We start from the raw sequence: 18,296 nt of genomic DNA, 5'->3' as shown, positions 1-18,296 counted from the left end.
CTCTTCTGGCAGGAAAATACCTTCCTTTCCTTCTTCAGTGTCAATGTGAGATGAAGAAATTCTGGCTCCCCCCAGGTGGATCCAGGGACTATCTAATCTATTTCCACTGCCCACTCACAGCCATTAAAGTAATTATCATCTCATATTGCTTCTATTTATTTTCATGATTGTCCCACTCAATGGGCATAAGAATGGAGGGGAGGAGTCTATTCAAAATGAAGATTCCTAGGTTAACCTGAAGGATCTGACACTTTGAGAATCAATGCCCTAGACCAGAATTGGCAAACTTTTCAGGGCCAAATAGTAAATGATTTAGGCTCTGTGAGCTGTATGGTTTCTGTCACAACTACTCAACTTTGCCTTCATAGCAAGAAATCAGCCATAACTGATACGTAAATGAGTGGGCACAGCTGTGGTCCACAGAAACTTCATGGATACTGAAATTTGAATTTCATATAATTTTCTTGTGTCATGAAATATTATTTTTCTTTCAATGTTTTTTGAAGCAACTAAGACTTAAAAAAATTTATTCTTAGTTCATGGGCTATATAAATACAGGGAGTAGATAAATGTGGGACTGTGGGCTACAGTTTGCTGACCCTTCCCCGGACTATTAACCTGTAGTGTTATAGTCTTAATATTTATTTGTTAAATAACTGAATTAGTAAATAAGTGAATCTAACAATAGACTTTATTTATTTCACATAATGTAGTCTTTTTACCTTAAAAAGGATGCCTTTACTTATTATTATTTTTAATTTGGTCAGGTCTTTAATCTCTGTAGGTCTAATTCTTCATTGGCAAAATAAAGTATAAGACAGGATCAGTAAGTGTCTTTCAAACTATGTTTCATTAACCCTAGGGGTCCTCACATAGAATCTAGTGTGAAGGATAAGAGAGAAGAGGCAGAGTTGGTGGGTGTCAGGCACCCCTTATATCAGCTAGAATAGCATCACTATTACCTCTTGCATATTTAGCTTCAAAAATATATATTTATTTGAAGGAAGAGGGTGTTTAAAATTATTTTATTTTGCTTTTTAAATTACTACTACCAGTATAATTAAAGTAATTAAACAAAAGAATAAAAGAGGGGAATAAAAATCAGAAATGAGAGAGTCTAAGTCAGTGGTGCCCAATATTTTGGCTTCCCTGAGCCACACTGGAAGAAGAATCAGGTTGGGCCATATATAAAATACACTAGCACTAACGATAGCTGATGAAAAAAAGAAAAAAAATCCAAAATACCTCATCATGTTTTAAGAGAGTTTATGGAACTTTGTACTGGGCTGCATTCAAAGTCATCCTGAGCCACACATGGCCTAAGGGTCAAAAGTTAGACAAGTCTGGTCTAAGTTCTTATTTGCAGCAGATATGATTGTATATCTGGGAAACTCAGGAAAATGTGCTGAAAAACTATTACCAACAATAAGAAAAATCAGTAAAATGGTTGAAACTATTTTTCTACATTTGGAAACAACCAATTACAATAATAAAAAGTACAAACCCAGAGATAAACAATAAAAATGCATTATCCATGTAAAGAATACTTTTTTTTTTTTTTTTGAGACGGAGTTTCGCTCTTGTTACCCAGGCTGGAGTGCAATGGCGCGATCTCGGCTCACCGCAACCTCCGCCTCCTGGGTTCAGGCAATTCTCCTGCCTCAGCCTCCTGAGTAGCTGGGATTACAGGCACGCGCCACCATGCCCAGTTAATTTTTTGTATTTTTAGTAGAGACGGGGTTTCACCATGTTGACCAGGATGGTCTCGATCTCTTGACCTCGTGATCCACCCGCCTCGGCCTCCCAAAGTGCTGGGATTATAGGCTTGAGCCACCGCGCCCGGCCAAGAATACTTTTAAATACAAATTAAGTCAAAGATTTAACATCTTAAAGGTACTCTTTTGTATTAAATTATCCATAAATGTCAAAAGGGCTTTTTTTCACAGTAAACAAGTAGATCCTAAATTATACTGGAAAAATAAGCAAGCCAGAATAGCTAGAAAAACCCTAAAATATTTTAAATAAGTAACTCGTATAAATTAAATGGAAATAACAACCCTTACATTGTCCATGAAAATATATTATAAATCTATAAGTAATTAAAATGTTTGTTAATGATGCCTGAATAGACAGATCAATGGAACAGAATAAAGAGTCCAGAAGTAGACTGAGATACATGTGAGAATTTAGAATATGATAAAGAGAACATTCTAATTCAGGGTAGAAAAGATAGGTTATTTAATAAATAATGATGGTACAAGTGGTTAACCATCCAGCAGAAAGTAAAATTGTATCTGTTTCTCATTTTTTATAAGAAAATAAATTTCAGACAAATAAAAAAACTAAACCAAAAAAAGAAAACTATAAATGTACTAGAAGAAAATGTGAGAGAATGCTTTTATAATAGTGGAGTAGGCAAGAACTTTCTAATCAAGAAACAAAAGAATAAAACAAACAAAAAAACCTAGGAAAGGTTAAGCATATTTAAAGTATACAAATTATAATAAACATATTGAAACATACAAATTATACATTTCAGCATGAAAAAATACTATAAATTAAAATTTAAGAGGCTCGTTTTTTATTTTACAGAATAGAATTTTTAAAAATAAAGTTCAAGGGACAAACCAGGGGAAAATACTTGCAGCACATGTGACAGAAGAGAACATCACTTTTTTTTTAATATATAGAGACATCAAATCAATAAGAGAAAAATTTACATTCCAGTGAAAAAATGATTAAATAACATGAACAGGGTTCATAGAACAAAAAATATAAATGGCTTTTAAAACAAATGAGATGATAATTACATGTAAGGTGACATAAAGATAGCATCTTTCAAAAAAAAGATAGCATCTTTCATCTACCAGAGAAATAAAAAATAAAATATTTATAGCACACTCTAAGTCTACAATGTTAAAAAAAAAATAGGTATCTATCACACCTTTTTGGAGGATGTGTAATGTGGAACAAACACTTTGGAGGCAATGTGATAATAGCTATCAAAATTTAGACACAGAAATCCCTTCTAGGAATATATATATATATATTCCTAGATTTATATATATATATATATATATATACACATATTCTACAGATTTGTTTATACATGTGAACAAACTTAGAATTATAGCCATGATAGCATATTTATAAGACCAAAAAGACAGTTATATGCCATTAATAGAACTTCAATTATAGTATAACACTATAATGAGGAACCCTGCAATCATTTAAAAAGAATAAATCTATATTAACAGTTATGGAGTAATATACTAACTATATTCTATGCAAGAAAAAAGCAACAAACAGTGAAGTATAATTTGTAGGCTTCTAGTTATTTAAAAAAAAATGAGGGGGGGTGTGTATATGCATGCATATATACAGTACAGGCTGAGCATTCCTTAGCCAAAATGCTGGGTACCAGAAGTGTTTGAATTTTGTGTTTTTTCAAATTTTAAAATATTTGCATATACATAATGAGATATTTGGGAGAAGAGACCTAAGTCTAAATATAAAATTCATTTGTTTCATATAAACCTTATGCACATAGCCTGAAGGTAATTTTATGCAATATTTTTAATAATTTTGTGCATGAAACAAGGTTTGTGTATATTGAATCATCAGAAAGCAAAGGTGTCACGTGTAGAATTTTCCACCTGTGGTGTCACGTTGGTGCTCAAGTTTTGGAGCATTTCAGATTTTGGTTTTTTAGATTAGGGTAGCTCAATGTGTACTTGTATAATTATGTAGACTATCTCTTGAAAGCTACGCAGAAAACTGGCATTTAATAGCTATTTAGAAGGGGGGGCTCAAAACAGTGACCTGTTCTTTTTCTTTCTTTTTTTTTTTTTTTTTTTTTTTTTTTTGGAGACGGTCTCGCAGTCACCCAGGCTGGGGTGCAGTGGCGCGATCTAAGCCCACTGCAACCTCTGCCCCCCAGGTTCAAACGATTATTCTGCCTCAGCCTTACGAGTAGCTGGAATTACAGGCACATGCCACCACACCTGGCTAATTTTTATATTTCTAGTAGAGATGGGGTTTCACCATGTTGGCCAGGCTGGTCTCGAACTCCTGGCCTCAGGTGATCTGCCTGCTTCGGCCTCCCAAAGTGCTGGGATTACAAGTGTGAGCCACCGCACCTGGCTTATTATTATTATTATTTTGAGACAAAGTTTTCCTCTTGTTGCCCAGGCTAGAGTGCAGTGGTATGATCTTGGCTCACTGCAATCTCCACCTCCTGAGTTCAAGTGATTCTCCTGCCTCAGCCTCCTGAATAGCTGGCACTATAGGCACCCGCCACCACACCGGCTAATTTTTGTGTTTTTAGTAGAGAAAGGGTTTCACCATGTTGGCCACACTGGTCTCAAACTCCTGACCTCAAGTGATCTGCCTGCCTCAGCTTCCCTAAGTTCTGGGATTATAGGCATAGGCCACCACACCTGGCCCTGTCCTCTATTATCTAATCACAAGTTATTTCTTAGCAGTGGAACCCCAGATACGAGCTAACCCCATGACCAACTGGAATAAACAGTCCATTTCCCAGCTTTCTTGGCAATGAAGTGTGGCTCAGTTCCAGCTGATGATATGTCCTTAAAAGAGAAGTTGTGTTCTTTTCTCCTCGTTCCACCTGCTGGCCAGATTGTAGACCTGATTCCTGGAACTCAAGCAGTCTATTTGGAGCATGAGAGAAAAACCGCATTTTGACAATGGCAAAGAAACAGGATAGAAAGAATTAAAGAGTTCCTAACAATGTTGGGTGGCCTCATCATGCCAGCCTTGGAATACTGGCTGCTGGAGTTTGTTTTTGTGGGAGAGAAATAAATCTCTATGTTTAAATCATTAGTATGAGGGGGGTTTATGTCATTCATAGCCAAAGCTAACCCAAACTGATTTAAGACGGAAGCTAGACGACTTTGTTTGGGGATTCAGGTTAGACTCTCATTACTGAGTCTATTATATAGTTTAGAAACACAGCTGAGTATGGACAGTACCAAGAATCTCTGTATAAAGAACTTTGTTTTCTTTTTTCTTGAGTTTCTCTTACCTTGCAAGGATTATTGAGACATCTTCCTCCTTGGAGATTATCACAGTTTCAGGATATTTTATTCATTCAAAAAACCTAAAAGCTCACATGGTAGACCAGATGATTTCTTACTGAGCATTCTAGCTGAGAATCTATGAAAACAAGAGGTAGGTGTGTGTGTGTGTGTGTGTGTGTGTGTGTGTTGGGCAAACAAAGGAGAGGAGAATATTTAACTTAGCACACCTCAATCTCTGTTGGATTCTTGCTAATTATAGATATTCTGTGGCTGAGGTTTTTTTATATCATCATAAATTAAGTTGTTTGTTACTGGATCAGTTCTTAGCTGGAGTAATTCCAATGCCCTGCTAGGAGAAACAGCTATTCTATTTAATTTAGGATGTGCCGGCACGGCTGCCAAACATCAACAAGAACCTGGAAACATTCTCAAACAGAAGGCATGATGCACAGCTAACACGTCAGTAATCTCTTGGCTTTCCACATTGATTTGTGGATATTGTTTAAAGAGAGTCAAAGGAAAGAAAGTGAATTTGGAGACACTAACCAGAATGGTGGGGAGTAGGATCTCTTCCACTTTCCCGGTAGTTCAGAATAAGTTCTTTTTATATTTCCATTACATGCTACTGGTCTCCAGTCATAGGTAGGTGAGCATTAGCATCAACCTGAGAGATGTTTTTTTCTTTTTTTTGCTAAAAGGTCTCACTCTGTTGCCCAGACTGGAGCGAAGTGGTGCGAGCACAGCTCATTGCAGCCTTGACCTTCTAGGCTCAGTCAATCCTCCTGCCTCAATTGATCCTCCCACCTTAGCCTCCTGAGTAACTGGGAGTACAGACATTTGCCACCACACTTAGCTAAGTTTTGTATTTATTAGAGATGGATGTCTCACTATGTTGCTCAGGCTGGCCTTGAACTCCTGGGCTCAAGCAATCCTCTTGCCTCATCCTCCTAAAGTGCTAAGATTACATGCATCAGCCATTGTGCCTGTCAGGGGCTTTGATTTAATGTAGATTCTCAGATTCCGTATCCTCAAATTTCTTATTCAGTAGATCTGTTAAGCCTACACCTTTATGTTTTTAGAAAGTGGTTCTGATGATTCTGATAGCTGAACCCTGGTTCTTCATTTCGGAAGACCTGGCGTAGATAATTCAATATTTTTAAATGTCCTATATATGCTAGATACCTTGTTAGGCATGAGGAGGTATGCAATTTGCTCTCTTGGTTATGGAACATTATACTCTAGATATCATGAGTATTGCCTTTTCCACAAACTCAGGAAAATTGGGCTCACATCGCTTTCTTATTTTGTTTCTTTGTTTTTCAGTAATCACTCTACTGGTGTCAGTTCAGTATTCCTCTTGGGTCCTTCCTCTACCTGTGTATTAGTAATACTTCTCTAGAAAGACAGAACCAACAGAATGCATACATAGATACATGGATAGATGAGAGGAGATTTATTAGGGGAATTGGCACACATAATTATAGAGGCTGAGAAGTCCCACAGCAGGCCTGACAAGCTGGAGAAGCTGGCACGCTGGCAGTGTGACTCAGTTCAAGTACAGAGGCCTGAGAACCCGGAGGAGCACTGCTGTAAGTCCTGGAGGGCAAAGGCCTGAGAGCCTGATGTCCAAGGGCAGAAGCAGAGTGTACTCCAGCTCCTGGAGACAGAGCAACCAATTCAACTTTCCTGTTTTTCTTCTATCACACCCCCAGCCTGTTAAATAATGCTCATCCACACTGATGGTGGGTCTTCCCCACTTAGTCCACTGAGACTCACACACGAATCTCCTCTAGAAACACTCGCACAGACACACCCAAAACAATGCTTTATCAATTTTCTAGGTCTTCCTTAATCCAGCCAAGTTGATGCCCAAAATGAATCATCACAACTTGTATTGTCTAAGAAGACTTGCTCAAACTAAAGAAAGGTGGCATAATGAAAACAATAAATTTAAAAGGAGGAATTTCTTATCAATTCAATAGTGTCATGTTTCTTGCTGTTACATGGGATTGTTGTAGTATATCAGTCCTATAAAGTTCAAGAGAGAACACTTGTCCACTACAGCTGGGTTGGGTAAAGCTGCTACAGATGCCCCCTCCTGAAGTCTAAAGTTACAGCTCATTTTATTCCACATCAGAGGCATTCCAGGGTGGAACTTCAAGCAGTCCACCTGGGGCAGCCAGTAAGGGGGTATAGCCTGTGAAGAATCTAAAACAAAAACACAAGTGATTAGAAAATAGACTGCCTTGTATTATCACTATGAGATGGTGGCTCTAAATAATGTCAGTGATAAAATACTCCTCCCTAAAAAGTTTTTTGTTGGCTTAAGTGCTAATAATTTCTGTTTTTGTAAGCCATCCAATTTATGGTAGTTATAGCAGACCTAGGAAATTAATAAAAATGCTAAATGATAATTTTCAAAGCCAGCCATAAATACTATGTATTAAATAAATAGTAAGAACACTAACATGTTATGGCAACTTAGAGGAAGTCTAATCTTCTTCCAGAGGCCATATATACAAATTCAATTCGAAATCAAAGACTATAGCATCAGCTCTACTAGACTATCAAAGAAATCTAGTAAATGGTATCCTTTCATGCCACATCTTCCATAGAGACTATCTATGGAATCACATTTGCTTGAACGGAAAATCAATCCGATAAATCAGCCTCAAGATGATACCGATGATTTTTCAGCCTGTCCCTCTAAAAAAAAACTGGTATCATCTGATGTACATTTTAAAAGTAAAAATTGACAATGCCAAAGGCACGATCCATGAAAGAAAGAATTGATAAACCAGACTTTACTAAAATGAAAATTTCTGCCCTGCAAAAGACACAGTCAAGAGAATGAAGACAAGCCACAGATTTGCGGGGAGCTGAATTGTAAAAGACATGTCTGATAAAGTACTGCTATCCAAAATATACAAATAACTCTTAAAATTCAACAATAAGAAAACAATCCAATTAAAAAGTAGACCAAAGACTTTAATAGCCCCTCATCAAAAAGACATATCCAGATGGCAAATAAGCATATGAAGAGATGCTACATCTCATATGTCATCAGGAAAATGCAAATTAAAAGAACAATGAGATACCACTACACACATATTTGAATGGCCTAAATCCAGAACACTAATACCACCAAATGCTGGTGAGAATGCGGAGCAACAGGAACTCTCATTCATTGCTAGTTAAAATGCAAAATGATATGGCTACTTTGGAAGACAGTTGGTGGTTTATTACAAAACCAAATGTACTCTTAGCATATAATCCAGTGATCATACTCTTTGATATTTGCTAAAGGAGTTGAAAACTTATGTCCACACAAAAATCTGTACACAATGTTAAAGGAGCTTTATTCCTAATTGCCAAAACTTGGAAGCAATCAAGTTGTCCTTCAGTAGATGAACAGATGATAAATAACTGTGGTACATCTAAGCAATGGAATATTACTCAGTGCTAAAAAAGAAATGAGCTATCAAGCTATAAAAAGACATGGAGGAACCTTAAATGCATGTTACTAAGCTAATCTGAAAACACTGTGTGATTTCCACTATATAATATTCTTCAAAAGGAAAAACTATGGAGACAATAAAAATATCAGTGGTTGCCAGGTATTAAAGGGGTATGGGTTGAAAAGGTAGAACATGAAAAATATTTAGGGCAGAGAAACTATTCTGTATGATACTATAATGGAGGATACATGTCATTATACATTTGTGCAACCCCAACGGACAATACCAAGCATGAACCCTAATGTAAACTATGGATTGTGGGTGATTATGATGTGGCAATGTAGGTTCATCAATTGTAACAAATGTACCACTTTGATAGGAGAAGTTGATAATGGAGGAGACTATTCGTGTGTGAGGGCAGGAAGTAACTGGAATACCTTCCTCTCAATTTAGCCATGAACCTAAAACCTCTTTCAAAAAATTAAGTCTTTAAAATAAATAAATACCACTATCTCTATATACTGTTACCACATGAACACCAGGAAATATTGTTGTATCAGTTATCTATCACTGTATAACAAATTACTCCAAAACATAATTGCTTAAAACAATAATTTATTAGTTCTCATGATTGCGTAAGACAGAGATTTGGGCAGGGGTTAGCTCGATAGTTTTCTCCATGTGGGTCTTTGACTCAATTGTATCCATCTGGAGCTGGGTTGGGCTCAAAGGTCCAAATAAATATATATTGATGGATCAGCCATGGTGGCTCATGCCTGCAATCCTAGCACTTTGGGAAGATGAAGCAGGAGGATTGCTTGAAACTAGGAGTTTGAGACCGGCCTGGGCAACATAGACCCTGTCTCTACAATAAAATAAAAATAAATTAACCAGGCAAGCAGTAATAGTGACTGTAGTCCCAGCTACTCTTAGGTCTGAGGCAGGAGGATTCTAGAGCCCAGGAGGTAGAGGCTGTAGCAAACTGTGATCATGTGACTGAACTCTAGCCTGGACAACAGAACAAGACCCTGTCTCAAAAAGATAGACAGACAGATAGATAGATAGATAGACAGATAGATAGATAGATAGATAATTTTATCATCATAAATATTGATATATTAAAAAGTAGTTATATATTTATGTGTATTTTTATATTGCTAATATCTTAAAGACAAAAGATAAACAGTTATTTAAATGTTTACTTATAGGAGGGACAGAACACAGCAGAGAAGCAGAAATAGAATAAGCCTTCTCTAAATACACCTTGTTTTGTAGACTTAGCTTCAGAAATATCTAAATATTTTACATAAAAATAAAAAGAAGATTAAATAATAAAAGCAACCTCAGAATCTGAAAGTAATAGGAAACAAATGGACCTGCCTATATATCTAGTTGGTGGAATAGTCAGAGAAAGAGAGAAATTATAACAAAGAACTTTAAAACACAATAACTATATATCTTTGGGATACATATATTAGAGATATTTCCTAAAGACAAAAAGAGGTACCAAAATTTTTTTTTCAACCATTTCAACTAAATCATGCTGGTGGCAGTAGTGTTCATATTGTTTGCTGAGATGGCTGTGTGCATTCTGTGGGAAAAACCAAAATCATCTGATTAGGCTGATCTCATAGAGAACTGAGTGTTTTTTTTTTTGTTTTTTTTTGTTTTGTTTTGTTTTGTTTTTTGTCATTGCTAGGAAATACAGATGTATAACTGATGAAGTCAGGTAAAAGCTAAGTCACATCTTGAAACTGGAAGTATTATTATACATTAATGATGTGTTTTATTTTAATAATAACATAAGACAAACATATTCCCTAAATCTAACCACTGAAAAGGCAAAGAACCAAAGACCAATCCAGTAGGAATGAGCACCCCAGTGCCCAGATTATGACCTTAAATGTTATTTCTCTGTTAAAGCAACCAAGGTGCTTTGAAAAAAATGATTAATTCTGGATCTAGGGCAAGGAATGTAAAAAAGATATGCTGGAACGCTTGTAATTCAAAAAAATCAAGGAAGCTATTGAAGACCATCGGGGTGGTGTCAAAAGTACCCAGTAGACAACCTAAATAAGCTCTGCTGGGTTAAAAGAGAAAATCTGAGCATCAGAAAGCATAATAACCTTAACGGATTGAAGTGCTTTGAATATATTTAAAACCATGAATTTATAACTGTACTAAAACTAAACTAATTGGTCACCTTTGAAAGATCTCTGGGAAACATCTCATTATTTTGAAATATGATAAAGAAAAAGAATTGAACCTTTTCTGCCTTTTCTTTTACAGTCTACATTGCAGAATTGCCAAATAATTTATGAGGGGAAGTTTTTTTGTATAAAAGTATTCTAATAAGCAAATAAAAATGAATTATAAAATTAGAGTATTACTATTTTTGTTTGGGTTGTTTGTTTGAGTTAGAGCCTCACGCTGTTGCCCAGGCTGGAATGCAGTGGCACCATCGCGGCTTACTGCAGCTTCGACTTCCCGGGCTCAGGTGATCCTCCTGTCTCAGCCTCCCAGGTAGCTGGGACTACAGGTGCGCACCATCACAACAGACTAATTGTTTTGTATTTTTTATAGACACAGGGTTTCACCACATTGCCCAGGCTGGCCTTGAACTCTTGGGCTCAGGCAATCCACCCGCTTCTGCCTCCCAAAATGCTGGGATTATAGGTGTGAGCCACCACACCCACTCGAGTTAATACTCCCAATACTCCATTTTGTAACCTCCAATGATGTCACAAAACAAGAGACACTGAGACAGTATTTTCATGATGCAAAAACCACCTATGAAGTAGCGTTGAAAAAAAAATCTGACTTGAAGCAGATCAAGCCTCTAAATCTAGCTGCCAATCTATAGAAAATACGGCAAATAAAGGAATATGTTCAGCTACGCCACTGGGGATGCAATCAGCAAAATCCAGACTATGGGAAAGTATAAAATAAGCAGCAAAAAAAATCAAGAAGAGATGGAGTAGGATATTACAGATTAAAAGAGACTGCACATGCTTATCAACCAATGGCAAACTATGGACCTTATTTAACTTATAATTCCAAAAAAATCTATAAAAATTGCTTAAATAGAGCAATCAGTTCAACATGAATATTTATGTGACAATACTCATGATTTATTGTAGATTTGTCTACATGTGGTAACAATGGTATTGTGGGTATGTTTAAAAAACAGAATCCTTATTTCCTACAGATATATATTGAAATATTCACAGAGGAAATTATATGATACTCAGGATTTACTTCAAAATAATCTCACAGATGGGGGAGTTGAGAGCATGTAAATACAAAGAGTTTGATAATGTATTAATGATTTTTGAAGCTGAGTAATGAATATATTAGCTTCATTACACTATTTTCTCTACTTTTATATATGTTTATAATTTCATAAAATAAAAATACCAGTATTTATTAAGGAGCTAGATAAAACACAATTGGTAAAATCACAGAATTCTATAAGCTCCTATTTGCACAGTAATTTTTTTCCTAAATTGTTACCTGTTGGATGAGGAGGTCTTACGCATCTTGGTATACTTTAGTCTTAGGACAGTGACTGGCATATAGTAGTCACTCAGTAAGTGTTTATTAAATGACAAGCACTTTTTTGTTTCTTTGATACAAGACCTTACTCTGTCGCCCACACTGGAGTGCAGTGGCACCATCATAGCTCACTGCAGCCTCCCGGGCTCAAGCCATCCTCCCATCTCAGTCTCCCAAGTAATTGGGACTACAGGCACACGCTACTGCACTGGGCTATTTTTTGTTCCTGTTGTTGTAGAAATGGGATTTCACCATGTTACTCAAACTGGTCTCGAACTCCTAGACTCAAGCAATCTGCCTGCCTTGGCCTCCCAAAGTGCTAGGATTACAGGTGTGAGCCATGGCACCCAGGTGATAACCACTTTTAACATCAGTATCAAACACTATTACTATGATCAAATTTATTCAGTCACCTATGAAATTAAAAGGCTTCTGATTTTGTTCATAGATGCTGGCAATACAATGGTCCCTGACAGTCTTCATCTGTAAGAATTTGTACTCCACATTCAGAGTCATGCCGTGTAGGTATTTCTGTACTAAATCCTCCTTGCAGTGCTGTATCAAACCTCAGTCAGGAACAGGCTTTTCTGATCAAGTGCCCTTTCTCCCATGAGCTTCTCAGAAATAACTGAAATCTTGGCATACTTTCTCTTCTTGCTGTAGTTCAAAGACTTTGGCCAAATGCTAAGCTTCTGAAATTTTTGCTCCTAATTTACTGAATTTTAGCACTAGGTGGTTAGTGGGAGGTAAGAGGAAATCCAGGCAGAACCCAAAAAAGAAATTATCTGAGAAATAAAACCTAAATATAAAATGATAGGCTATTTATGTATTTGTATAATTTTAAAAGAAAACTTTGATATAACTTTTACAACCTAGGAATGTTTGTCAAAATTCCTTAGTCTAGTTTGATGGGCATGTGCAATGAGATGTTGACCATATAAACTTAGAAGATGAAACTCACACATGAAACTCACACATGGGAGGGATTATGTGAATTTCCTTCCACCTGAAGGTAAATCTTATTAATGTGAGACAGTTTACAGTGAGAGAACAGAGTTTTCATAAAGGTATCCACCTGTGTTCCTGAAGGTCCCTGACAAATGGCACTGCACAATGGAAAAAGCAGCAGAACGTGATTGAATATTTAAGTGATCTGGTGACTTCTAGATACCAAAAATATTGGAAAGCCACACATTATGAAAAATATCTTGGCTTCCTCTTTCCAAGATACTCTTGGCCACTAAGTTGATGTTCTTGTAGGAGACATCTGCTTGTAGGTGATGAGAAATGGAATAAGAACATAACATAGATCTTCTGCCCCCGATTCTCTACTCTGCCAGCCATTACTAGTACATGTGGGTGTTAATTTGGTAGCTGTCCCAGATTTCATAAAAGCAGAGATGGCTTTCAGTTAAAAATGGCAACTTGAAGATGCATTTAACTGCCTTTTATTCCATCTAAGTTTTCCATTGAAATAATCTGCAGATATCATAAATAGGGAACACCTTATAGCAATGCTGATCATTAAGAATTGAAGAAAGTTTTACTAAAGACCATACAGCTAAAACCATGAAGAAAGGCCTCACACCACAGGTTTCTATGTAGTCTGGAAATTTAATGAGAAGAGACTTCATCAAAATCTGACTGTAACCTTCAGTGCAGTAGTAAGAGCTGGAGGTAATGATAGGTTGTTGGTATCCTTGTAAGGGGTACATATGAATCAGTCCCTCTGGGGAGTGCATTATATGCCAGAGCCATAAGAACAGGGATCTTGTGGTTTTTCCATGCTGGGAATAAGCAAAGGAGCTGCCACAGCTCTCTACCAAAGAAGTCAGTTCTACCAGAAAAAGAGTGAAGTTTTTTCCCCAGCTGACATCAAGCTGCCACCATGAACTTTGAAAAGAAACTCTTTGGTCAAAGGGACAGACTCCTGTTATCTTCCGTCTACTCTTAGGCTGTTGGATTTCTGAACCAAATAATGAAAACTACAAAAGTTGAAATATCTCCTCCTCCTCTTTATCTTGGGTCGTCTGAAACTTCAAACTCACACAATTTCTAAAAGAATTTAAACCAATACTTGACAAACTCTAACTTCAATCTTTAATTCAATATACAACCGAAAATAAGAAAGATAGTGCAAGTCAAAAAAGATGTCAATCTATTTGCATAATGGCATAAAATATTCCTTTACAAAATTTTAGAAACTTTCTGATTAGTTGAATAGGATTTTGCATGTTGGACACCAGAGTAAGTAGTCATTAAAAAGAAGGAAATCTAAGATGAAAAAATACTGAGGAAATAGAAAACTTGATTGTCAAGTTTCAAGCAAATCAATGAATTAGAACCCAAGCTTCAAGCAATCCTCTCAGAATTTAGGGCAAGAAAACAAAGAAATGAAAAGGACAAAGGAAAAAAGCTGTGAAGAATAAATCCAGGAGATTTAATATGAGTATGATAGAACGGTCAGAGTCAGTTTAAAAGAAATAAATACATAATATTGATATATTGGAGAACCTGAAAATATTCAATACATTAACCTAAATGCTAGACTGTAAAAGGACGAATCATACAAACTACTGGAAAGCCTAAACAAGAAAATATTTTTAAAAAGCAAAATATGTAAAATTATCAACCTATAACCATAGATTTGACAGATTTACAATTTATTTTAAAATGTTTACTTGCACCTGGTTATGTATTTAAAATTCTCAAAGGAAAATATAAATCATAAATGTAAACATAAAATTAATAAATATAAAATTGTTTAATGTACCTCAAAAGTTGGGAAATACCTCAAGTATTTAATTTTGACAGAAGAAATTTGAAAACAAATAAAGCAACATGCATAAAGCCATACCTTTTATAAGGAGTGGAGCATGAATTTGAAATTTTACAGCATCTAAAAAAATATGGAAAGCTGTCCAATTTATTTTAAAAATTTCCATAATGCTGATAGCAAACCTGACCAAAATAGCTAATACACACTCACACACACATACACACATGCACACACGTACACCCCATGTGGACTAATTTTACTTTATATAGATGGAAATGGCAAAAATAAAACACCAGAAAATCAGAGGCATACTGTAATAACATGATACTACCCTATGACAATATTTATTTCAGTAATGCAAGGATCATTCAATCTTAGAAAATCTACAAAATTGTATCAATATATCAAAAGAAAAGTGAAATGCATTATAATTTCTATAGGTTTGATACATCTATAAAAGGCCTTTGATAAAAATTAACATCATTTTCTAAACTAAGACTAAGACATTTTCTTAATACTATAAAGACATTTTTTCTTTCATTTGTTTTCAAAAAAGCTGTCAGGACCATAGTTAAGTGAAACCTAGGTATATTCCAGTGAAGTATGAAATATTGAATATTGATCTCAATATTCTTACTAAAGCAATAAGACAAAAAAAGGAATGAGTGCAAAAGGAGCTACATTGATGTAACTATTAAATTGACACATTTTAATTCTACCCTCTTCCACCACAAATCATGTTTCTTTATAGGCTCTTACCTTTGAGAGTCTTATAAATTCAGAGCAAAAAAATAATATGCTTTGCTAAATTATTGTGGTTGCCATTTGATATGTCAAGAATTAATTTCTTGGCTGGGTGTGGTGGCTCATACCTGTAATCCCAGCACTTTGGGAGACCAAGGTGGGTGGATCACGAGGTCAGAAGATCGAGATCATCCTGGCCAACATGGTGAAGCCCTGTCTCTACTAAACACAAAAAATGAGCTGCACGTGGTGGCCTGCACCTATAGTGCCTGTAGTCCCAGCTACTGGGGAGGCTGAGGCTGGGGAATCGCTTGAACCCGGGAAGCAGAGGTTGCAGTGAGCTGAGATCACACCACTGCATTCCAGCCTGGCAACAGAGTGAGACTCCATCTCAAAAAAAAAGGAATTAATTTACTCTCCTATGTAGGAACCAAGGCTAGGGTTAGGGTAAGATGACAATTAAGTCAGGGATATAAAAGTACAGGGTCTGATTCTGTCTTTATTTAAAATTGTTGTATTTTGTTCACAGATTTTTTTCATATTAATTTTGATTTTTAAATATTGTGTTAAACTATGATTTATCTTGATTATGAGTTTTTTGGTGGCTTCTTACATTCTTCCCCCAAGATAAGTGCCTGACTTGCCTCCCTCTTGTCCTAGACCTGAATGGGCTGGTTTTACAATTATGCTTCATAACTCGCAAAACTCTGTATGTATTCTTTTGAACTTACCCAATATTACATTTTTTCAAAATTAAATTTAAAAAATAAAGAAGAAAAGAGGGCTAAGAATTCTGGAGGGGCTCCAAATTTTAGTAATCCGAAAGAGGAGATGTTACAAGCAAAGGAGACCAAGCAGGAAAGGCCAGGAAGGGAGGAAAAACAGCCTGTGGCATTTTCCAAGAATGGTAACACTCTTTTGGGTCAAGGCAGCTGCTGCTGTAAATAGCTAGACAATTCCCTGTTAAACGTACCCCTTTTCAGTCACCTAGCCCTTGCCTTCAGAAATCTCACCTAATAATAGCCTAGCTGTAAGAAGAAAACACATTGTGCATTCATGCATATGAAACATAAATTACAATGTAAAATTATGAAAAGTTATATTTTGGAGCAATCAACAGTTTGGGTTTTGTTTTTAGCATTTTGAGTCGTCAACACGGCATGCTGAATTCATTTGAGCAATTGCTCTGCCTTGACTTGTCTTACTTTACTGTTATATTACTTTTGTGTTTCAAACCTTGAATCAAGTACAGTCTATGGTTAGATGTCTTCCTTGTGATCAATTCTTTTTTAAAACTTCATTTCAATCATTTTTGGGGAACAGGTGGTTTTTGGTTATGTGGATCAGTTCTTTAGTGGTGATTTCTGAGATTTTGATGCACCCATCACCTGAGCAGGGTACACTGTACCCAATATGTAGTCTCTTATCTCTCACCTCCCTCCCACCCTTCCCTTTCCCCCCGAGTCCCCAAAATCTAGTATATAATTCTTTTTTTTATTATACTTTAAATTCTGGGATACATGTTCATAACATGCAGGTTTGTTACATAGGTATACATGTGCCATGGTGATTTGCTGCACCCATCAGCCCATCATCTATATTAGGTATTTCTCCTAATCCTATTCCTCCCTTTGATCCCCAGCCCCAAACAGGCCCTGGTGTGTGATATTCCCCTCTCTGTGCTCATGTTTTCATTGTTCAACTCCAACTTATGAGCGAGAACATGCAGTGTTCGGTCTTCCATTCATGTGTTACTTTGCTGAGAATGATGGTTTCCAGCTTTCTCCATGTCCCTGCAAAAGACATGAACTCATTCTTTTTTATGGCTGCATAATATTCCATGGTGTACATGTGCCACGTTTTCTTTATCCAGTCTATCACTGATGGGCATTTGGGTTGGTTCCAAGTCTTTGCTATTGTGAATAGTGCTGCAATAAACATATGTGTCATGTGTCTTTATAGTAGAATGATTTATAATCCTTTGGGCATATACCCAGTGATGGGATGGCTGAGTCAAATGCTATTTCTGGTTCTAGATCCTTGAGGAATCGCCACACTGTCTTCTGCAATGTTTGAACTAATTTATACTCCCACCAACAGTGTAAAAGCATTCCTATTTCTCCACATCCTCTCCAGCATCTGTCGTTTCCTGACTTTTTAATGACTGCCATTCTAACTGGTGTGAGATGATATCTCATTGTGGTTTTGATTTGCATTTCTCTAATGACCAGTGATTATGAGCTTTTTTTCATATGTTTGTTGGCCACATAAATGTCTTCTTTTGAGAAGTGTCTGTTTATATCCTTTGCCCAGTTTTTGATGGGGTTGTTTTTTTCTTGTAAATTTGTTTAAGTTTCTTGTAGATTCTGGATATCAGCCCTTTGTCAGATGGATAGATCGAAAAATTTTTCTCCCATTCTGTAGATTATCTGTTTACTCTGATCATAGTTTCTTTTGCTGTGCAGAAGAAGCTCTTTAGTTCAATTTGATCCCATTTGTCAATTTTGGCTTTTGTTGCCAGTGCTTTCAGTGTTTTAGTCATGAAACTGCTGCCCATGCTATGTCCTCAATGGTACTGCCTAGGTTTTCTTCTAGAGTTGTTATGGTTTTAGGTCTTATGTTTAAGTCTTTAATCCATCTTGAGCTAATTTTTGTATAACGTGTAAGAAAGGGGTCCAGTTTCAGTTTTCTGCATATGGCTAGCCAGTTTTCCCAACACCA

The 18,296-nt window shown here is 36.3% G+C and overlaps 1 protein-coding gene across 2 annotated transcripts in view; it reads right to left on the bottom strand.

Annotated features, from left to right (window-relative positions):
• Positions 1-4,375: 4,375 nt before the first annotated feature.
• The window catches only part of CUNH9orf85 (chromosome unknown C9orf85 homolog), a 165,285-nt gene continuing 151,364 nt past the window's right edge, over positions 4,376-18,296 (bottom strand). For both annotated transcript variants that reach the window (XR_005196578.1, XR_005196580.1), the window contains 2 exons: positions 5,045-5,175; positions 4,376-4,670 (listed from right to left, as the gene is read on the bottom strand). The gene's annotated coding sequence lies outside the window, so the exon portion shown is untranslated. The remainder of the gene's footprint in view (positions 4,671-5,044; positions 5,176-18,296) is intronic.

This window comes from Cebus imitator, unplaced genomic scaffold, assembly GCF_001604975.1.
Source record: "Cebus imitator isolate Cc_AM_T3 unplaced genomic scaffold, Cebus_imitator-1.0 Scaffold355, whole genome shotgun sequence".
Taxonomy (NCBI): Eukaryota; Metazoa; Chordata; class Mammalia; order Primates; family Cebidae; genus Cebus; species Cebus imitator.
This window is presented reverse-complemented; position numbering and strand designations above follow the sequence as displayed.